We start from the raw sequence: 21,399 nt of genomic DNA on the forward strand, positions 1-21,399 counted from the left end.
GTAAGTTATATATACAATCCAAACCTCACACTCTCCATTTGTCCCAACTTCCTCTCCAATTCCTCCCCATTTCCTCTCCAACTCCTCTCCCATTCCTCTCTCCTTCGAAATGGTAATTTCCTCGCTCCCCATAATTAGTTTAGTATATTAGGTGGTTAGTTTAGGGAATTTAGATAGGTTTATGGAATTTATGTTCGTTAGATAGATTTTTAAAATATTGATGATAGATTTTTTATTATTGATGATCATAAAATCAAAAAATATATTTTTGCAGGTTCGCAAGAACATGCTTACTGCTCACTACAGAGACATGTTCGGTGAGCCTGGTAGTCAGTTAGACCCTCCAGATTCTTCTTCAGGTGCCGGCGGTTCCGTGTGAGTGGACTCGAGGCCTTCATCGACGTTATAGCGGCCACAAATCCGGAATGGGAAACTTTGTTGAGGAACATGAAACAACAAAATCCAATTCCAGGCGAGTCATCGGGCACACATGACGAGGAGGATGTTACGAGAAGGAGCAAGGAATTCTACGAGGCGATGAACGGGCCTTAGTTTTTTTCGGTTTATGTATTATAAAATCCAAAACTTATTTATATATAAAATATTTTGTTGCATTTGAATTTTATTTAAAATTTATTTATAAACCACAAATATATAAATATTTTTACTAAATTAAATTAATAATTATTAAATTTATCAATATTATTTATTAATTCGAAAATTCGCATTATACGAGTTATTTATGTCGAAAGCTAACCGAGGAATTTACAAGGGATATTTTACGAGGTATTTACGAGAAAAGCCTTTCAAGGAATCTACGTGGAGTTTACGAGGAATATATTTCAAGGAAGTTACATCAAATTTACGAGGATTTCTTTTCAAGGAAATTACGTGTAAGTAACGACGAATGCATCGCGTGGTTTCTACGAGGAAAGCCCGCGAGGATTTTACGAAGAAATGCGGCGAGGAACTTACGACGAAATCTTTACTTCGTTTTTACGAGGAAATGGTTGACTCGCTACTTTACGAGGAAATAGCGACGAAATGTGTGTTACGACGGACGATAAACGACGAAACTCATTTCCTCGTTAATTCCTCGTAAACTTCCTTTTACGAGGAATTAACGAGGAAATTGGCCCTCGTTAAATATCTGTTTTCTTGTAGTGAGTTTGTTTTGATAAAAGATGGATTGGGCAAGAGAGTCTTTTGGAATCAATAGCCGCGGGATGGAAGGAATCTGGTCCTGGCATATCAGAAGACATAGTTTCAAAAATTAGTAACTGCAGGCATGAGATTGCGGCTTGGAGGAAAAATAACACACCGTATGGAAAGGAAAAAATTGCGGAGCTTCAAAAAGCATTGGACGAGGTACAAACTAATGATTCAAGATCGCAAAAAGAGATTATTGAGGTTTCTAAGAAATTGCAGGATGCATATAAGGATAAAGAGGAGTATTGGCATCAGAAAAGGAAAAATATGTGGTATTCATCGGGGGATCTAAATACTAATTTCTATCATGCACTAACAAGGCGAAGACGGATTCGCAATAGGATTGTGGGCCTCTATGATGAGGCAGGTATTTGGATAACGGATGAGAATGGAGTGGAAAAGGTGGCCGTGGATTACTTCGGGAATCTGTTCACGACTACTGATCCTTCCATTTTTGATAATTTCCTGGAGGAGGTAACACCAGCTATCTCATTTCAGATGAATCAACGTCTTCTCCGGGTAGCAACGGATGAAGAGGTGAAATAAGCTTTATTTATTATGCACCCAGAAAAGGCATTGGGACCGGATGGAATGACTGCTCTTTTCTTTCAGATTTCTTGGCACATTATAAAGGATGATCTGGTGGAATTGGTTAATCATTTCTTAACTACAGGAGATATGGACCCAAAGTTAAATCTTACCAACATTTATATGATTCCAAAAACGGAAAGACCTATACGGATGACAGAGTTGAGACCCATCAGTCTCTGTAATGTAAGATACAAGATTATATCAAAAGTGCTTTGTGAGAGGCTGAAAATATGTCTTCCAAGATATATCGGAAACACAATCGACTTTTGTACCAAAGGAGATTGATTTCAGATAATATTCTGATTTCTCAAGAGATGTTTCATGGATTGAGGACAAATAAATCTTGTCAAGATAAGTATACGGCGATAAAGACGGATATGAGTAAAGCATATGATAGGATGGAATGAGATTTTATCCAAACACTACTCAATAAACTAGGTTTGGACCCACATTGGACAAAACTAATGACGGAATGTATTTCTTCAGTTCAGTATCGGGTTTTACTAAATGGTCAACCAAAGGAAAAAGGGTCTTAGGTAGGGGGATCCACTATCTCCATATCTTTTTATTTTGTGTACAGAAGCTCTAATTGCAAACATTAAGAAAGTGGAACAAGGAAAATAATTGACGGGAATGAAAGTAGCGAGAGCTTGCCCATCAATATATCACCTGCTGTTTGCAGATGATAGTTTTTTCATTTGTAAGGCACATAGGGATGAATGTGAGACTATTCTCAGGATTCTAAAGGAGTATGAGGCAGTCTCGGGTCAACTGATTAATTTTCAAAAATCGTCTATTCAATTTGGGCATAAAATTGAGGAATCTAGGAGGTAAGAGATGAGAGATATATTGGGGATTCAGAATATAGGAGGTATGGGGTCATATCTGGGATTACCAGAAAATGTAAGTGGATCTAAGGTTCAAGTATTTGGATTCGTACAAGATCGATTAGATACAAAAATTAATGGGTGGACATTTCAGTACTTTACTAAAGGAGGGAAGGAAGTGGTCATTAAGTCGGTGGTTACGGCTTTACCAAACCATTTAATGTCCTGTTATAGACTACCAAAACTACTATAAAGAAGCTTACGAGTACGGTCGCGAAATTTTGGTGGAGTCCTGGGGGAAGTACGAAAGGCATGCACTGGAAATCATGGGATAAGGTGTGCCTTCCTAAGGAGGAGGGTGGTTTGGGTTTTAAGGATATTTTGAATTTCAATACGGCAATGCTTGGAAAACAACTTTGACGTCTAATAAATAAACCGGATACTCTATTCGCTAGAGTATTCAAGGGTCGGTATTTCAGGAACGCTTCACCCTTGGAACCAATCCGTTCTTACTCCCCATCATATGGCTGGAGGAGTATCGTATCTGCTCGATCTCTGGTTAGCAAAGGACTAATTAAACGGATGAGAACATGTTCATCTATTTCAGTATGGAAGCACCCTTAGCTCCCAACCACTCGCCCGAGACCTGCAAACAAAAACGATCACAATTTATTTCCGGAACTTACGGTTGACTCTCTTATTAATTCAGGTTCTAGGATTTGGAACTCACAAGCCATTCGGACTTTGGTGGATCCATTGGATGCAAAGATTATTGAAAGTATACCTCTCAGTAGGTTTTGTATAGAAGATAAGGATGGCTGGCATTTCACCAACAATGGAAAATATACGGTTAAATCAGGATATGAGGTGGAAAGGGTTTATCCCGACAAAGAAAAACAACCAGCTTTCTATGGACCGACGGTAGATGTTTTGAAAGCTTTTTGTTGGCAGGTTAAGTATCCACCAAAGATAAAGCACTTTCTTTGGAAGATTGTATCAGGGTGTGTTGCGGTCAAAAAGAATTTAAAATCCCGAAGAATGCAAGGGGAAATTAATTGCGACAGATGTGGGAGTGCTGAGGAATCTTTGAATCATATATTCTTTGAATGTCCTCCAGCGCGGCAAATATGGGCATTGTCAACTATACCAACACATCCAAATGTTTTCCCCTCGGAATCATTGTTTACTAACATGGATCATTTATTCTGGAGAGTTTTACCCAAGATGAATGATCATCAGTTTGCATGGATTCTATGGTATATTTGGAAAGTAAGGAACAACAAGGTTTTTAGTAACCTGGATGTTGATGCCAGGGATACACTAAAGCTGGCTGAAACAAAATCTACTATGTGGGCTGCGGCCCAAGATTTGACTATCCGACATTCCATACCACCGCAAGTACATCAGCCTCCCTCAATTCCAGGGAGATGGTGCTACACAGATGGTTCGTGGAAGGATAAGGACTCTTTCTCGAGACAAGGTTGGTTTAGTACTCTGGAAGGTTATGAGGGATTAATGGGGGCACGAAATGTTCGGGCAAGGATGTCTCCCCTTCACTCGAAGGTGGAAGCATTGATTTGGGCAATGGAATGTATGAGGAATTTACGACAGTTTTAGGTTACGTTTGTAACGGATTGTTCTTAATTGGTGAAGATGGTTTCAGAACCAGAAGAGTGGCCGGCGTTTGCAAGTTATCTGGAGGATATCAGGAGCTTACAAAGTAGTTTTCATAACTCACAGCTCATTCATGTACCAAGGACGGCAAATTCAAGGACGGATCGTTTAGCACGCAGTGCCAGACAACAATCGTCTTTTGCCATTCACATGGATGCCGAGCTACCAGTTTGGTGTACAGAGTCAGTATGAGTCTGTATGTTTGATGACAAAAAAAAATTAGACTTACTATTTTAGTAAATTTTATACATGGTTTATGATAAATCCCTTTTAACCGTGTATCATATATATAATGAAAGTTTTTCTAAAAATAAAATAAGCTACTTTATTAGTTTACTATAATTTTTATTATTTAATTCATATAGTACTTTTATTTTATAATAATAAATTTTCAATTTACATTGTTTTGAATAAATTATACTATTAATTAAGAAAATTAATTGATGCATTATTATATAAAAATATTTTAATATTTTAAAAAGATTTTGTTAGATTTTTTTCAACAGAATATATAATTAAAAATAAAACTAGAAAAGTTTTATAGGTAAAGTTGTTATATGAGTTGATTATATAAGATACTAGGGTCGGTCCGCCCTATAGGCGGGATATAATTTACGTGAGATCTAAGTTATTATTTTTCTGTATAATTTGTAGTTTTTGTGTTTAAGTTTGCATGAGATGTGTATTACAAAAAATATTATATTACATCACATAAATAGTATTAGAAAAACAAATGATATCAATTTGAGAACTTTTTAATAAATGATACAAAATATTTTTTTTAACATCAATTATTGTATTTGTGTTGTTATTAACTTATTTTTGTCTATATATTAGTCTTTGTTAAGTAAGCGAAGAACAATTAAAAGATATATCGTATTTTCATATACATGTAACAATATGCAGTTTACTCTAAACTAAAAATAATTTTAATTCTTACTATTGTTTCTGTTATTCTTATTAGAAATCAAAGATTTGATAAATTAATAAAAATATTTTATTTATGTAACTATTTAAGATTTTTAGTGTTTGTTTATATATTATTGTAGTCCACAGAAAGAAAAATTGTTTCTTATAGAATTCATAGGGAAGAAGGTTTCCTAGAAACTATACTATAAATAATGTTAATCATTAGTAAATGTGAAAAATAAATAAAAATAAAAGTATAGCTCGATCGCTTGTAAGTAAATCATGTACGTTTTTTTCATATTTTGGCACCATATAATTTGACCTGAGTTTTGTATATATATATATATATATACATATGAGTGTCTATATAAAATAGTGTATATGTATATGACCACATTAATCCGAAACTGTAGCATCGAAAAAAACAAAACTAAAACCGAATTAAATTGCATAAATAGCTAAACAAATTCACTATTTATGGAGCCAAAACACTAAAAATCGAATTAGAACTGAACCGAGATTTGAATGGATATTCGAATTTTTAAAATAAAAATATATATCTACAAATATTAATTATATTTAATTTTTTAAAATTGTTTTCGATTTGTTTAGTTATAAATTTTGTTATGAAAAAAATATTTGAAAAAATAAATTTTATAATTTTTTGTTTAAAAGTTTTATTTTGAAATCCAAAATTTTGTGTTGTAATTATTTTTTAAAATCATTATTTTTTTAAATTTGAATTATCATATTTTAAAAATCATAAACTCAATCTATCATATCAAAACCAACAGTGTAGATTATTTAAACATATGAATATAATTGTTTTTTACCTTTTTAGTGAAATTTATTTTGGACATTTTGACACTTGTAATAAAAAAATTTAGGACTAACATAACTTTCAATATTTAACTAAAATTTAATTTTGAAATTCGTTATTTTTGCTCCGGTGGTAGCAGTCTGGATTCTTGACATTTTTGTTAATAACATTTAGAAAGCACTTGCTTTCTGATGGAATGCTTACTTTATGTGCTGTATTTTTTTGTAACTGAACTTTAGGTGAAATTTTAAATTTCAATTTTTTTTTTTTGGTTTTGTACGGTGACTCTTTACTAAGAGAATAAAGGCTGGCTTTTGGTAATGATATAAATCTTCACTTTAGAGTTGCATCTGAGATTTTTCAATTCATGGTACCAAAAAACATGACCAAAAAAACTTCTATGTACGAAGCCATGGAAGATTAGCAAAGCCTATTGAGTGAGTGATCAAACAATCGAATCACTGATCTCCTGTCCTAAATGTTGATAGATAATTCCGAGCAAATCCAGAATGTCATAATTGCAAGTAAAATGAATATTTATTTAATATTCGGGAAATCATTTATTTATGGAAATATTATATTTTTATTAAAAAAATAAAAAGGAAGAAATTTGCAAAAGAGTATTAGTAATGGAAAGTCGTACTTTATGCAGAAACCCTGTCCCACTTTCCTCTTTCCATTAATAATCTTCTCTCTATCCTCCTCTCTACCATCCTCAATGCCTCTCTCCATTTCCTTCACAGCCTCATCCTCCTCCTCTCCTCCGTTGCTGCCGCTTTCCTCCTCAATCCTCATACTCTGCTGCACGCGTATCGGGCGGTTGGCTCTTCCGGAAAGCCTCGGATTTCATCTCATTGGCGAGACTCTGATCTGGTCGGAAGATCCTGGGCCTTGCATCGAGGAGAGAATTTCCCGGAATCGGTTTTAATAATGCATATATTTGGTGAACTGACGATTTGCTCAGCTGACCCGGAGTCGAGCAGGTTTCTTATTCAGAACAAAAGGAAGCTTTTGGATTGCTCTTATACTGTCTCCCTTCAAACGGTAAGAACCAAACCATTTCGTACCCCATTGCCGGTACCTGGGTCTCAGAGGATTATAATGATTGAGATTTGAGAGGAAGAAAGTGAGGTGATGAATTTCACGAAAGCTTACTCTGTTATTTATAGGTGCACATTCGATACCATAAAAGAAGGGGTGTATTGAATGTGGCGTAGTGGAAAGAGTGGTTCATTGGTATTGATGAGAACGTTACTTATGTTGATTGAATGCAAGAGTAAACTGTTCAGAGGTAAAAGATTGAACATCCAACGACATGACGATGACGACCAAAGCGAGAAAAAAAAGGATAACCTCAGATCAAGTGAAACGCTGAGTTTTGCTTCTCTGGGACACGTGTCACATCTACATAGTTCGAGTTTGTGACATGTATGTTGAGGTGGTTTCACTAGGAGAGAAAAAACTCTATTTTATATAATAAGATATGATATCTTAATGATGCCAACATGTTAAATGAAAATAAATGAAATATGATTTTTTTAGAAAAGTTCATTTTAAAAAATAAAAATCACACATGAATTAAGGTTGTGACTTCTGTTATGATATATAAGATTAGAGTTAATCTAAAAGGTTGTGACTTCTGTTATGATATATAAGATTATAGTTAATCTAATTAATTTTCTTTTTAAGAGATTTAAGGGGGGTGTATTGGACTAGAGGTTTTAGAAGACTTTGGGGTGTTTAAATTTTAGTGGGTTTTTAGTGGGTTTTATGTGAGTTTTGAAGTTAATTGGGTGATTTTGATGAAGTTTTAAAAACACAAATTAAAATCTGTAGGTGATTTGATAAAATATTTTTTATAGATTCTGGAGTTATTTAGGTGATTTGAGTATAGCAGTTCTCGTCAATATATCTTCTGCTTACATACTTTGCTTCTCTGTCTTTCTAGCTAGAGCCTCTCGTCAATATAATGTGTATGCATAAAGAAATTAGGCTTGTGGCCACTAATGCATATTAGAATATATATTGCCAACAGTCTGATACTAATATACAGAATGAGTCAAAAAGAAAACAAGAGTTACTAGCTTCTCTCCAACAAGTTTAAAGAACTGGAAAAGCTATGTGCAATGGCAGCTTCTCTCTGGGCATCACTACTGATACATCCACCACCTTGTTTTGGAACCTATACCACGAATATTCCTTCTAATTAATGTTAAAAAGTTCTCAAAACAATCTAGATGCATAGACAAATATTGACTTCCTATATAGCATTAATAAGAAGAGATCATAAAAAACAATCTAGAAGCATGAACAATGTTACAATGTTACAAGGAACCCATGGTTTCTCTATTCCAGGTTTTCAAAGCATGAACACTCGTACCAGATAATGGTCTAGCCTATCACTTACTAGTTTCCGTGTAGGCTGGTAGGTAAAGGTAGCTCAGGACTTAATAATATAACTACAGAAATAAGAGAGTCAATGGCATTTTTGGTGGGAAGTAGACCGATATCAGAGATCACAGAAGTCAAACCTTCAACGGAACTGAGAAACATCACTCTGGGAAGCATAAAGCTTATCGCTTTATCATTAATCCAACTTATGAAAGCTGCCCATTTACATATTGAGAGGAAAAAAACAAGAGAGATCGGAGGGATGGATAAAGAAATATTTTAAAAGAACAGGTTCATCACCTATGAGATTCTGAGTAGAGAAACAGCTCGAAGCGATTCATGGTGTGTCAGGTCGAACTGATCAATATTTCTACTGTAAAATGATGGTGAAAGATTCTGGTAAAATACGGTCAAAAAGAGATTCTGGAAAGAAATAAATGGAACGGGAGAGACATGAACGACAATCTCAAGAATGTTTTTTTTCAGTTCTATTCAAATAACATCTACGGCGATGTTATTCTGTAGGAGCTGTTTTTAAGTAAAAAATAATGTAAAGTCTCTTCAAATTCTTCACAATTTTCTTTTTGTAAATACTATGTATTTTTGAATAACAGTGGATTTCATTAAGTTTTTGTAAATGGTGAATTGAATAACAGAGGATTTCAAATGGTTTTTGACAACTTTACACAAACTCCATATTGAATAACACATGATTTGAAACTTCTTTTAAAAATCATTACTTGAATAACAGGAGATTTTGACCAAATCCCCAGTCTCTTCAAATACTTAGTTCAATACATCCCATCTTTTTAAGATTTAGTCACTATTCTCTCTAAGGGATTTAATCTTTAGATTAAAGTTATTCTACTTAGTCAACTATATATATAGAGAGAGATATAGTCAACTATTATTTTTAAAAGATTTAATCTCTAATCTGTCAGATTTTTTTCTTACCATATATAAAAAGTTTGATCTTATCACTTTTTTTGTTCTATAAAATACATTGTCCAGAACATGTATATATATATTCACCTTGCCATCGTCGAAACAAACACAATTTTCTGCAGTGATGGGTTCATTCAAGTTTGCTTTTGTTGTCCTTTTAGCTTTTACTGGTAACTTTAAAATTTTATATAACTTGGGAAACTCTAAAGCTTTAACCTCTAAACTTTATACAGTTTTCTTTATTATTTATGATCGTAAATAACTAGATTGCGTTACTTATCTTTATTGTTCTTTTTTTGACAAATACTTATCTTTATTGTTGCAGTAGTGATATCCGTAACAGTTCAGATTGTTGAGGCCAAACGTATGTTACAAGAAGAAAAGTCTCTGTCGTTATTGGATCTTCAAGTTTCCAAGCTGGTTAATCCACAAACGGTTGAATATGCTTGTAAGGATCCTTGCCGACTCGTATGTAAATTAGGCCGTTGTCGTTGTGTATGCATTCTTCCGCCACCAAAACTATAAACGATGATTAACTAATGAATAAAAAAATGTTTGTTTTAACTTTGCTTTTTAACAATTTTGATTATTTAAAAATATTCTGAGACTCTTAAATTGATTTATATGCAAAATAGACTAATTATCATTATCATACTCTAAACATGTAAAACTAGTTAGCCCTTTTGTCAAAAAAAAAACATGTAAAACTAGTGCTTATGCGTTCGTCTCTCTCTTTACATCCATCCCTCTTTTTAGGCTTTAAAATTATAGATATTACATAAAACTTTACAAGATGAGTTTGTTCAAACCTGGACGAGTTTAAAACTTACAACAAACACACATCATCTAATACATGGATGCATGTATAAATTCTCTATCACAACAAACAAAAGAAGAAGAAACAAAGACAAATCAAGACTTCAAAACCAAACGATCCATCTTCATTCAGAGCAATATATATAATAAACTCGCGTATGTGGTCCCATATTGATTTAAGTGGATAGGATATATTCAGAAGAGAGACTCTAGCTTGTATCATCACCTTGAACAATCCTTTAAGTCTCTCTTCAACCTCTTACATTGCTGCCTCTACTTCTTTGGATCTAACCAATGAACATTGAATCCACTCACTTACTTCCTCACTGATCTCTTTCTCATCTTCTTTGATGTTCCCTTATCCTCGTCACAACGAGCTTCCCTATTTCAGTTTCCATAGCTTCAAGCTTGAGACAAGAAAAGCCTTTCTCATGATTGCGATGATATATTCCTTTCTTCACAAGCATCATAACAGTGCCCCAACCTTTGTGCTGATGATGACTGGTACTTTGTAACCTTTCTGCGACGAAAAGAAAGACAACACCATGCGCAAGACGAAACAAGTAATAACACTTGTTTCTTGCATCCCTCTAACCAAAGGGCTAATCACTTGATCATCATCACCAATCCAAACACAACCCTCCAAGCACGCGTATGTCTCTTTCGACATTACTATATACTTCTTGATCTCCTTATTGAGATCTTCCCATGACGCCATGTAAAAACCCAACAAAAGAAAAATCCTCCAACATCAAATCCTCACATTCAATAATCAAAACAACACACCAAAACTAGAGCTTGAGGAAAACAAACTCCTCCACCGCTGGGATTTCACCAATCTTTTTAAGAGTCTCCTTGCTTGGCTGATCATCTACACCAATCGCCATGATAGCTTGCTTCCTCGGTGCAATTCTTCCAACACTCATGAAGTTCACATTAACATTAGACTCTCCAAGAATGCTCCCAAGTCCCAACCGTACCGATCATGCCAGGTTGATCGACCTGCCTGCACAGTATGATACTACCTTCAAGAGTCACATCCACCTCAAATGATCCAACTTTTGTCAAATGCAGGACTCCATCTTTAGCCTTTTCTTTCCCTTCACTTTGACCTCTCCTGATTCAGACAAGGCAATCGGGAATTTCGACTCCACGTTCCCTAGCTGCACAGTTATAGTCTCCAACGGGCTCTCCGGTGACCCGTCCAAGTGCACAAGTTCCTCTGAGAGTCCGAGACCTCTCTGCTTAGCTGTGAAATCTGCGTTGTATATGTTGACATATACGTCAGAGATTGGCTCGATGACTCCCTTTGTGATCATGGCTCGTAGAAGTCTTGTGTCAAGATCGTCAGTGGCTCGTGCTGAGGTGTACGAGATTTTAACATTTTTTCAGGCCGCTTCGTCCAGACACTAGCTGCATTAGTTCCCTCGATTCTCAGCTTTACTTGCTGTTTTTCCCACACATGCGGAATAATCATTTTACAACTAACTATTAGTTTGTCCTATTAATTTTAAAACTAGTATAATAAATAATTGTTTCTGCTTTAATAAAAAACTAGATCATGACCAGCTCGACCGAGCGGATGTCAATTTTTTTTTATCTTTGTTCGTAATAAATGTTATACATGATTGCTATGTGTACTAATTTTAAATTTTGAGAAATAAAAATGTGTTCTAATGTGTTTAAATAAACAATGTGTACTAATGTGTTTAAATAAACAATGTGTTTTGATTTTGATTTTGTTCATTACAAAGTTTAATTTTTTAAAACAATTATTACATAATTTCAAAGTGAATTTTATATCTGAGGTCTAATTTTGATTTTGATTTAGTACATTACAAAGATATGGATTATCAGATAAATAATCACATTTGGTTACCACGGTCTCTCCTGAAAAATTCAACTTGTATTGATGTGCAGTTGGTCGATATTTTCCAAAAGCAGCCGTAACTTTAAAAGTTTCGATAGTCTTCCACTCTCCAACTGGTAAATCACGTTGCAGACGATAAATCTGATTCCTTTGACACGCAGCTGCAATCTTTACACCGTATAAAACAAAAAAAGAACAGATTTATAAACCAATAGAATAGAAAAAAACTTATAAAAGCTGAAACAAATGCAAGTACAGATTCATCTGCGAGGATGCACTCAAATGTGTCGCCTTCAAAACCGGTGTTTTGTTTCCGACAATAAAGAACTTTAACTCGAATTTTCCAATTGTTTCTTAAAGGTTTCACACCATCTATCATAACTAAAGTGCTAGGTTTCGACATTTGTTTAATTGGGAGTTTTGTGAATGTCGTATGGTGAATAGGAAGTCGAGTATTTATGGACAAATTTTTGTGAGGTCAAAAAGAATATTTAACATTCAATTAAATCAACCATAATAAATACAAATATTACAATTTGATTGACTCCTAGATTTTAGCTTAGGGTAAGATATACTTGGAGAAGGAGATTTTCCATAACTGATTATTTAAACAATTTGGAAAAATGAGTTTTCTATAAAAGAATATTGACTGTATTTTTAAAGGAAAAGAATATTCGATAATCAATTACATTAACCATGGTAATATAGCAGAACATCGATTTTATTGTTTCCTAGATTTTAGGTTTGATAGAATAAACTTGGAGAAGAATATTTTCCATAACCGATTTTTAAAACTTGCGATATTATTAAATCCGATATTGTAGGCATGTTAAATCAACTTGGAGAAGTGTTTTTCCATAACCGATTTTTAAAACTTGCGATATTATTAAATCTGATATTGTAGGCATGTTAAATCAACTTGGAGAAGTGGTTTTTCTATAAAAGATTATTTAGTGTATATTTTAAAATTGAGAGATTCGATTTTTTACAGGAACAATATGGACCAATCTTAAGATGAATTATATATAATTGCAATATATATGTATCTTACTATATATATATTATATATATAATTTCTAGAACATATATTCTCAGTAACTTAGTATCTAATTGCTGTGTATGTGACGATTCATATGTATCTTAGTATTCTAACTATATATATATTATATATAATTTCAATATGGACAAACAGCTGAATGGTATGTATTTTAGAAGAATAGTATCTATATATTATATCTATATATTATATATAATTGCAATATGGACAATCTATATATTATATCTATATATTATATATAGTTGCAATATGGATAAACAGATGAATTATGTATAATTGCAATATAAAGGTAAGATTTAGTTTCATAGCAATGGTATGTATAATATCTTAGTATATAAATCGACATGTAATAATGGTACATATTAAATCCACATGTAATCATATGTATGTGGAAATTGTATATGGTATGTATTATAAATAAGGATTAGATGTTTAATTTAAATTTAAGAGGTCCACCTTTAAAATTCACCTAGAAAAAGTTGTAATGTTTCTGTTTTAATAAGATAGATTTATATCAAACCGATATATATATATATATGTTTATTATTGCGATAAATTTTTAAAAGCACATATATATTAGAAATATTTTAGAAAATATTTTATACAAATAGTTGTGATTGGTTAATATTTAGTTATAGAATTTTCTATATCTTATATTTTATAATAAAAATATTCTTTCCAGATAACAACAATATATATATATATATATATAAAATATCTTTTATTAAAGTATGTTTTTTTTATTTTGATGATTTTCTCATATTAGTTTATAATCAATTAGCTGATAGAACTTATAATCTAATATTATTAATATCGAATTATTTTTAATTATATTATAATCAAACTACCCGAAACCATGGAAAATATGACACATAAACAATTGGGCAATATAAAATGTAATATAATATTATTAATATAAAATTAGTTTTAAATGTATAATAAGTCAAATACTTAAAATTATGTTTATTACTGTGATAAACTTTTAAAAGCGCTTATATATTAGAAATATTTTATACAAATATTTTTGATTTATTAATATTTAATTATAAATTTCTTTATACCCTAATGTTTTATAATAAAAATATTAATTTCAGATAACAACAATATATATATATATATATATAAGACTATCTTATTTTTTTAATATGATTTTGATGATTTTATCATATTAGTTTATAATCAATTAGCTAACATAACTAATTAAAAAAAACTAAAATCATGGAAAATATGACACATAAACAAAATCACTTTTTGATTGATTAATATTTATCTATAAATTGTTTTATGTCTTAATATTTTATAAGATAAAATTTATTTTCCAGATAACAAAAAAAATATCTATTTAAGAATTATCTTCTTTTAAAAAAAATATTTTTGTGATAATTTATCATACTAATTTATAATCAATTAGTTAATATAAAATATAGTATATTATTATTAATTTAAAATACGTTTTAATTATATAATAAGGGGTAAATTTAAGTCAATTAGTTAATATAAAAATATATTATTATTAATGTAAATTTTGTTTTAATTCTATAATAAAAATAAAATGTAAGTCGAATACCTAAAATCATGGAAAACATTACACATAAGCAAATTTACTTTTCAAATAATAGTATAGATGTTAGATTATATTGATTACACAAAGTTAAACTACTAATTAAACAAAAGGTTAGAGTTAATCTGAGTAATTTTCTCTATATATAGAGAGATACTAGGTGTTTTTCTAATTATAATTATATTTCAGAATAGCTATGTATATATTTAAAATTATAATCCTAGATAGATTTTTTATCTATTTCTTTTGGATAAAATATATTAAAATCAACTTGTATAAAATTAATATAAAAATTGTATAGTTATCAAAAAGTAAAACTAAACAGCATTTCTAAAATTTGTAGATATATAAAAGAAATATTTTGAAATTTATAAAATATCATCTTTTATTATTATATTATTTAATGTCGTATTTTAATAGATTTACTTAATTTTATGATAGTGTATATAATTTACTATCATTTTCAAAAGAGTTTAACAAAAGTATTAATAAACATTAAATGCAATTCTCTATGTAACATTTAACATAGATTATGTCATTATTGTAGCATGTCATGTCATATTTGATTGGTGAAAATGATTGTAAAGAAGACATATGTCAAAATCAATTTGCAAATAATATCTAGAAGATAGTCAACTATTCTTTTTTTTTTAAAAGGTAGTCAACTATTCTTTTTAAGAGATTAATCTGTCAGATTTTTTTTTCTTACCATATATAAAAAGTTTGATCTTGTCACATTTTTCTGTTCTATAAAACACATTGTCCAGAAAATATATATATATACACACCTCGCCATCCTCGAAACAAACACAGTTTTCTGCAGTGATGGGTTCATTCAAGGTTGCTTTTGTTGTCCTTTTAGCTTTTACTGGTAAGTTTAAAATTTTATATAATATGGGAAACTCTAAAGCTTTCACCTCTAAACTTTGTACAGTTTTCTTTATTATTTATGATCGCAAATAATTAGTTGTGCTACTTATCTATATTGTTGCAGTGGTGATATCCATAACAGTTCAGATTGTTGAAGCGAAACGAATGTTACAAGAAGAAAAGTCTCTGCCGTTATTGGATCTTCAAGTTTCCAAGCTGGTTAATCCACAAAGGGTTGTATCTTGTAAGCGTCCTTGCGGAATCATATGTAAATTAGGCAGTTGTCGTTGTGTATGCTTTTCGATTCCGCCACCAAAACTATAAATTATGATTAACTAATGAATAAAAAAATATTTGTTGTAAATCAGTGAGAAAAACTTATCTTATTAATGATCAAAAAGATCTATATTTATACATACAGTTTAGACCGTCATAAATAGACCGTCATACGATAAATAGAAAACTAGTTTTTCCTAATATAACAAGGAAAACGTAAATACAATAATGGAAATAATACAAGACGATAGAAATATGGAAACTATTTATTTGATGTCTTTCTCTGCCTGGGCCTCTAGATCCGGGTCTGGTTATGGATCGTTCACCAAATGATTTATAAAACACTCCTCCTTGAACGCCATAACCGTTCAGGATTCGTAGTATGCTTAATGTTGCTTCATTAAAACCTTACCAAGAAAACCCAGTGGGACAAAACCTGGTGAAGGAAAAAGAGTACAACACACACTACTCCCCCTGATTAATACATCATTGAAGATCTCCTTGTATGAGCTTCTGAATGTTGCTTTAGTGAGTTTGGAGTGCTTGTACTTCTTTCTCTTGAAATTTCGTATGAGAAGAACACATGGACGGACTGTGCCTTTATTGTCGTCCATCTTATAGTCTGGTCGATCATTATGGTCCTTGACCAAAAACATATTTACAGACACATGTACTCCATACATGGAAGTGTTTCTCTTTTATTATTATCGACCACTTTACTTGGTCAGACCTCAACCACAAATGCTTATGGGTCGTCTCATGGTCATACCACGACCTGGTCATTATGAACAATAAGATATTTTTTTTTAAGTTCCATTGACCATGTATTAATCTGGTCAATCCATGTTGTGTCATAGACCTTGTCCATACACGTCCATAATTTATCTCATGAGTATCTAAGATCATGACTTGATCAATGATCATTACTGCAATGAGTTTCAAAAACTCATCAGACTATGGTTCTATAACCAAATATACTCATCGGACCTTATTCATGGCAATCAATCTTTCTTGCCATATACATTATATCTTGATGGTGTTCCATGACCTTTCTTGCCGTGGATTCTATGGATTGAAATATATATTAGGTCATGGACCTTGTCCATACACGCACACAACCTACCATTGATGTCTAAGATGTTGTTGGCGTGTTGGTATCATTTATTTATGTATCAGTGTTGGTCTCTCAGGACATTTCTTGCCATCAGTGTACCATGCCGTAGACCATCTAATTCTTATAGATATATTAGGTCATAGACCTCGACCAAACACATAGTGATTGGTACTTCTTTCTTACGGACATATATGTATATGGAGCCCCATGTGCCTTATTCGTATGGACCTTTATACGTCCCTATGGGCTGCCATATGATAGCTGATCTTTTCTGAGATCTAATAGATAATATGTAATAACCAATTAACCTTTCTTTAGGCTGGTTACGAACACAAGGGATTTAAACTTCTTTATAAGTATGTATGGACTGAATTGGATTCTTCTTAGATAACTTCTTTACTAAGTAATACTTAGTCTATCATACTATATGCAGCTGCTTAATGTTTCAGTCCATAAACAGCTTAGGAACGATGCTGTTCTTTGATAAACTTTCTTTCTCATATTTCTGGTACCTTCATTACTTTTATCCAGTGATCAATATACTGCTTACTACATCATTATTTCTTTCTTATGTATCCAGACATTATGAATTTCGAGTTTATGTAGTAGTATCCACCACGTAGGAGTATATCTCCTTATAATATGTTCCTTGATCTTTGTGAGTATCCTTGTGAAATCAGCTATGTTTAAATACTGTAAACATGAATACCTTAGATCATATGGTCATGTCCAATGTCTCACGGTTTCTTTAACCTCACAAGACCCATTTATACACTGGTTTATATCATCTGATGACGTTTTTATATATATGGCCAATACGCTCATCTTCTCTATAGATTCTTTAAATCTCTTTAAAACTTTATGAACCCCACGGGTTTTTTATGAGTACTCTCATGTGGGTTTATGATCCTCGCTTTATATCTTATATTCAAGTGCTACCTTTGTCTGCGCTATGTAATACATCATTGGTATCGATACCCTTTCTATGTATATGTTCCATTGTATTCCAGACATAGTCATAATAGATTGCAATCTTATGACCTTCAATACCATGGTGTTTTGGCGTCCCAAACCACCTTAAGTACCATAGGATTTGGCGTCCCAAATCTCATTGTATGGTATCTTATATTGGTCGACCATTTTCTATGTCTGGGATGGTTTCCAATAAAACTCGGATCTGATATTATTTTCAGCACCTTTATATCCGAAGTTTCTTATTCATGGAACTTGTTGGTCTATCTTGTATAGACTCTGTAGCAACTTGATTGTGCCTCTCAAGGACATCAATTACGTGGTGCAAGCTGGTTTATGACTTAGTCATTCTTTTCGGGTCTAATCTGTCTGGCATACATTTAGCTAGCTTTGTATGATCTTTCTTTGGAAATCTAAATCATATTATTAGTCCGAGGATCTTGCCAAGACAGAGATGGTAATACCATTCTATTTCTTTTATCACTTTTACCAGCTTATTATTTTCTCCCCCTGATGTTGGATAGTCGGATTCTTTAGACATATAATCCATGGTACACGAATTTGTAGTATGGTCATGGACCACAGGATTTGTCCTCACTCCCCCTCATGACCATGTTATAATTTCGTGATGCTTGGGAAAATAAAGTATACTGAGTTTCCCGTGTGTACACGTTACACAACGTGAGATCTTATGGGGTAACTCTTTGTGTCAGTTTCAAATATCAATATGTGCATCAAGTTTAAACCAGGATGGCTAATCTAGTTATGCCATTAAGTCTATAAATTTCGTGGGTCAACCAATCTGGTTACCTAGGCCTTTGCCTTTATCATACTAATCTTTAGCATAGTCTAGATCAGTAGGGAGTATAGTCTCGACCACTTTCTATGCTTGGGCGATTTTTCTTTCAAAATCTGAAGGAACTATTGTTTCCTTTGCCCATTGTTTCAATATGGAAACATTCTTATATCTGAAGATTGTTAGCTCTGAGATTAGAGCTGGTTCGGTGTAAAACAGAGGATGGTTTACCCAGACGGTTTGATGTGCCACATACCGGTTCGAGTTGTTACTGAACGATGAGGTGGCTACCGCTGATTGGATGAGTGATGCTTTGGCACAAAGCAATCACGAAGATCACGTTAACAAGATACTAGGAACAAGAAGATCTTGTGTAACAGAGTATATAAGAATGTAACTAGCAGGGGGTCTAGGTTACGTTTTTGGGAATTAAGATAGACGAGCAAGAGTGTGTTCTTGGCTGCGATCTGAGTATAGCTTAAAGGTGAAGTTTGTCAGCCTTTAGAGCTTGGGTAGTTTAAGGATTGGTTCGTCTCAAGTCGATCTGTGACGTTGAGTAAATCGAATTAGACAGATCTAGATAGATTGTCTAAAGGATTTTTAAATAAAGGAAATTTCTATTGAGAAAGATTCAAGAGTCATTTCATTGGTATCCACTTGCACTTTCATTTGGTATCAGAGCAGGTCACCTTTGTAGACTACTAGTCTACTTACAGGTTGAGATCCTGCGACAGGCATGGAAACAATGAAAGAACTCGTTTCTCTCCACAAGCCCATCATGCTTGATGAAGGGAACTTTGGTCTCTGGAAGGCCAGGATGCGACACATCATCAGGGGAATCGATGAAGATGCATGGACTGCAGTGGAGCAAGGATGGACTGCTCCTACAATGATCATGGAAGACAAAACCACTGCACCAATGCCAAAAGAGAGGTGGACTGACTCTGACAAGGCTGCATCTAAGTTTAACTCAAAAGCTCTCACGACTATCTTCTCATCAGTTGACCTTGATCAGTTTAAAATCGTACAAAGATGTGAGTCCGCCAAAGAAGCTTGGGATACACTTATCAATCATTTCGAAGGAAACACAAGTGTCCGACGCACCAGGATTGATCACCTAGCTTCCAAGTTTGAGAACCTTCGCATGGAAGAAGACGAGTCAGTAGGAAGCTTCATCTCAAAGATCAGCTCCATTCCAAATGAGGCGTCAGTGCTTGGCAAAAAATACAATGAGAAGAAGTTAGTCAAGAAGGTGCTCATATGTCTTCCAGCACGATTTGAAGCCTACAAGGCGGTTCTTAAGATTGCTGTCAACACTGACGAGATGAAGTTTGATCAACTTGCGGGGATTCTGAAAGTGCACGACTTGGAAAGAGTTGAGGATCTGCCTAAAGATCAGAAAGGAGTTGCATTTTCAGCGGATTCAAAGGAAGATGATCGAGTTAAGCGTATTGAAGACAACATGGTACTTATGGCTAAGAACTTCAGCAAAATGATCAAAAGAGTTGAAAAGGGTCAAAACCGATCAGGAAACAGGCAGTACAGCCGAGATGGGGACATGTCTTCAAGCCAAAACTCAAGAACTGAATCAGGGAGAGGAGACCGCAGAAAAGAACTTCAATGCCATGAGTGTGAAGGGTTTGGACACTTCCGTAATGAATGCCCTCTCACGAAGCGAAAGGAACTGAAATGCATCAAATGCAAAGGATATGGTCACACCAGGAGTGAATGTCCAAACAATCTGAAAAAGGACAAGTCTCTTCTGTGCTTCAGTGATACAGAATCTGAGAGTGATAGTGACTCAGAACCACCGTTGCTTAACTTTGTGGCTTTTGTTGGTCAGGACGAAGAACTCGAAGTTGTGTCAGGATCAGATTCAGAATCAGATGAAGAACTAGATGAAGAAAAGAACTCTACAGATCTGAAGACTGAATACAAGTTGCTATTTGATAAGTTTACGGAACTCAGCCTAGAGAATCTACAACTGATCAAAGACAGAGCCATGTTAAAAGCTCAAGTTAACATCTTGGAACTTGAAACTCCTGGAATTGGTGAGAAGCCAAAGACGATGAGCAATGCTGAAGGGGAATGTCATGCACTAGAGAAGACAATTTCAGAGCAAGCTTATAACTTGAAAAGTCTTGAAACCAAGTTTGACGAGGCTAAGAAGTTGCTGAGTGAAGAACTTGACAAAAGTCGTTTACTTCAACATGAGCTTAATGAGAACTACAAGAAGATAAGAATGCTCAACAAAGGGTCAAACACACTTGATCACATTCTATCCCTGGGACAATCACCTAAACTTAACTGGGGACTTGGCTACCAGGGGGTCTCATCTAAGATTGATGCAACGGAAGGTGTGAAATTTGTGACTGGCATAACATCTACTGAACCGATTGGTCGTAAGCAACAGGCGAGTCAACCACCAACTTCTAACAAAGCCGTGACAAGGACTACTCACACTCTTCGAAGAAAAGCTGGATGTCACTTTTGTTGTAAGACAGGACATAGGGCTGCAAAATGCTATTTTCGAAGGAATCAGTTGCTGCGAGCATGGAGACTGAATCTATGCTACATGGAACCCTCTAAATTTGGCCAAGTTTGGATAGCTAAGACAGATCTCTACCCTAACTTCGGTAATCGAGTGCAAGCACCAAGAGAGTCTGCAGTAGAGGTCACTAAGTCTGACACACTAGAGCAG

At 33.6% G+C, this 21,399-nt stretch overlaps 1 long non-coding RNA gene and 2 pseudogenes across 1 annotated transcript; 1 reads left to right on the top strand and 2 right to left on the bottom strand.

Moving 5' to 3' along the window:
* Positions 1-10,125: 10,125 nt before the first annotated feature.
* Positions 10,126-10,900, bottom strand: LOC130498664 (uncharacterized; annotated as a pseudogene).
* A 73-nt stretch (positions 10,901-10,973) lies between these two features.
* LOC108819370 (D-3-phosphoglycerate dehydrogenase 1, chloroplastic-like) lies at positions 10,974-11,601 on the bottom strand (annotated as a pseudogene).
* A 2,977-nt stretch (positions 11,602-14,578) lies between these two features.
* LOC108819371 (uncharacterized) lies at positions 14,579-15,952 on the top strand. The gene is made up of 2 exons (XR_001944240.2): positions 14,579-15,541; positions 15,665-15,952. It is a non-coding gene; the product is annotated as an uncharacterized LOC108819371 (long non-coding RNA).
* The last annotated feature ends 5,447 nt before the right edge of the window (positions 15,953-21,399 follow it).

Source organism: Raphanus sativus, chromosome 8, assembly GCF_000801105.2.
Source record: "Raphanus sativus cultivar WK10039 chromosome 8, ASM80110v3, whole genome shotgun sequence".
NCBI lineage: Eukaryota > Viridiplantae > Streptophyta > Magnoliopsida > Brassicales > Brassicaceae > Raphanus > Raphanus sativus.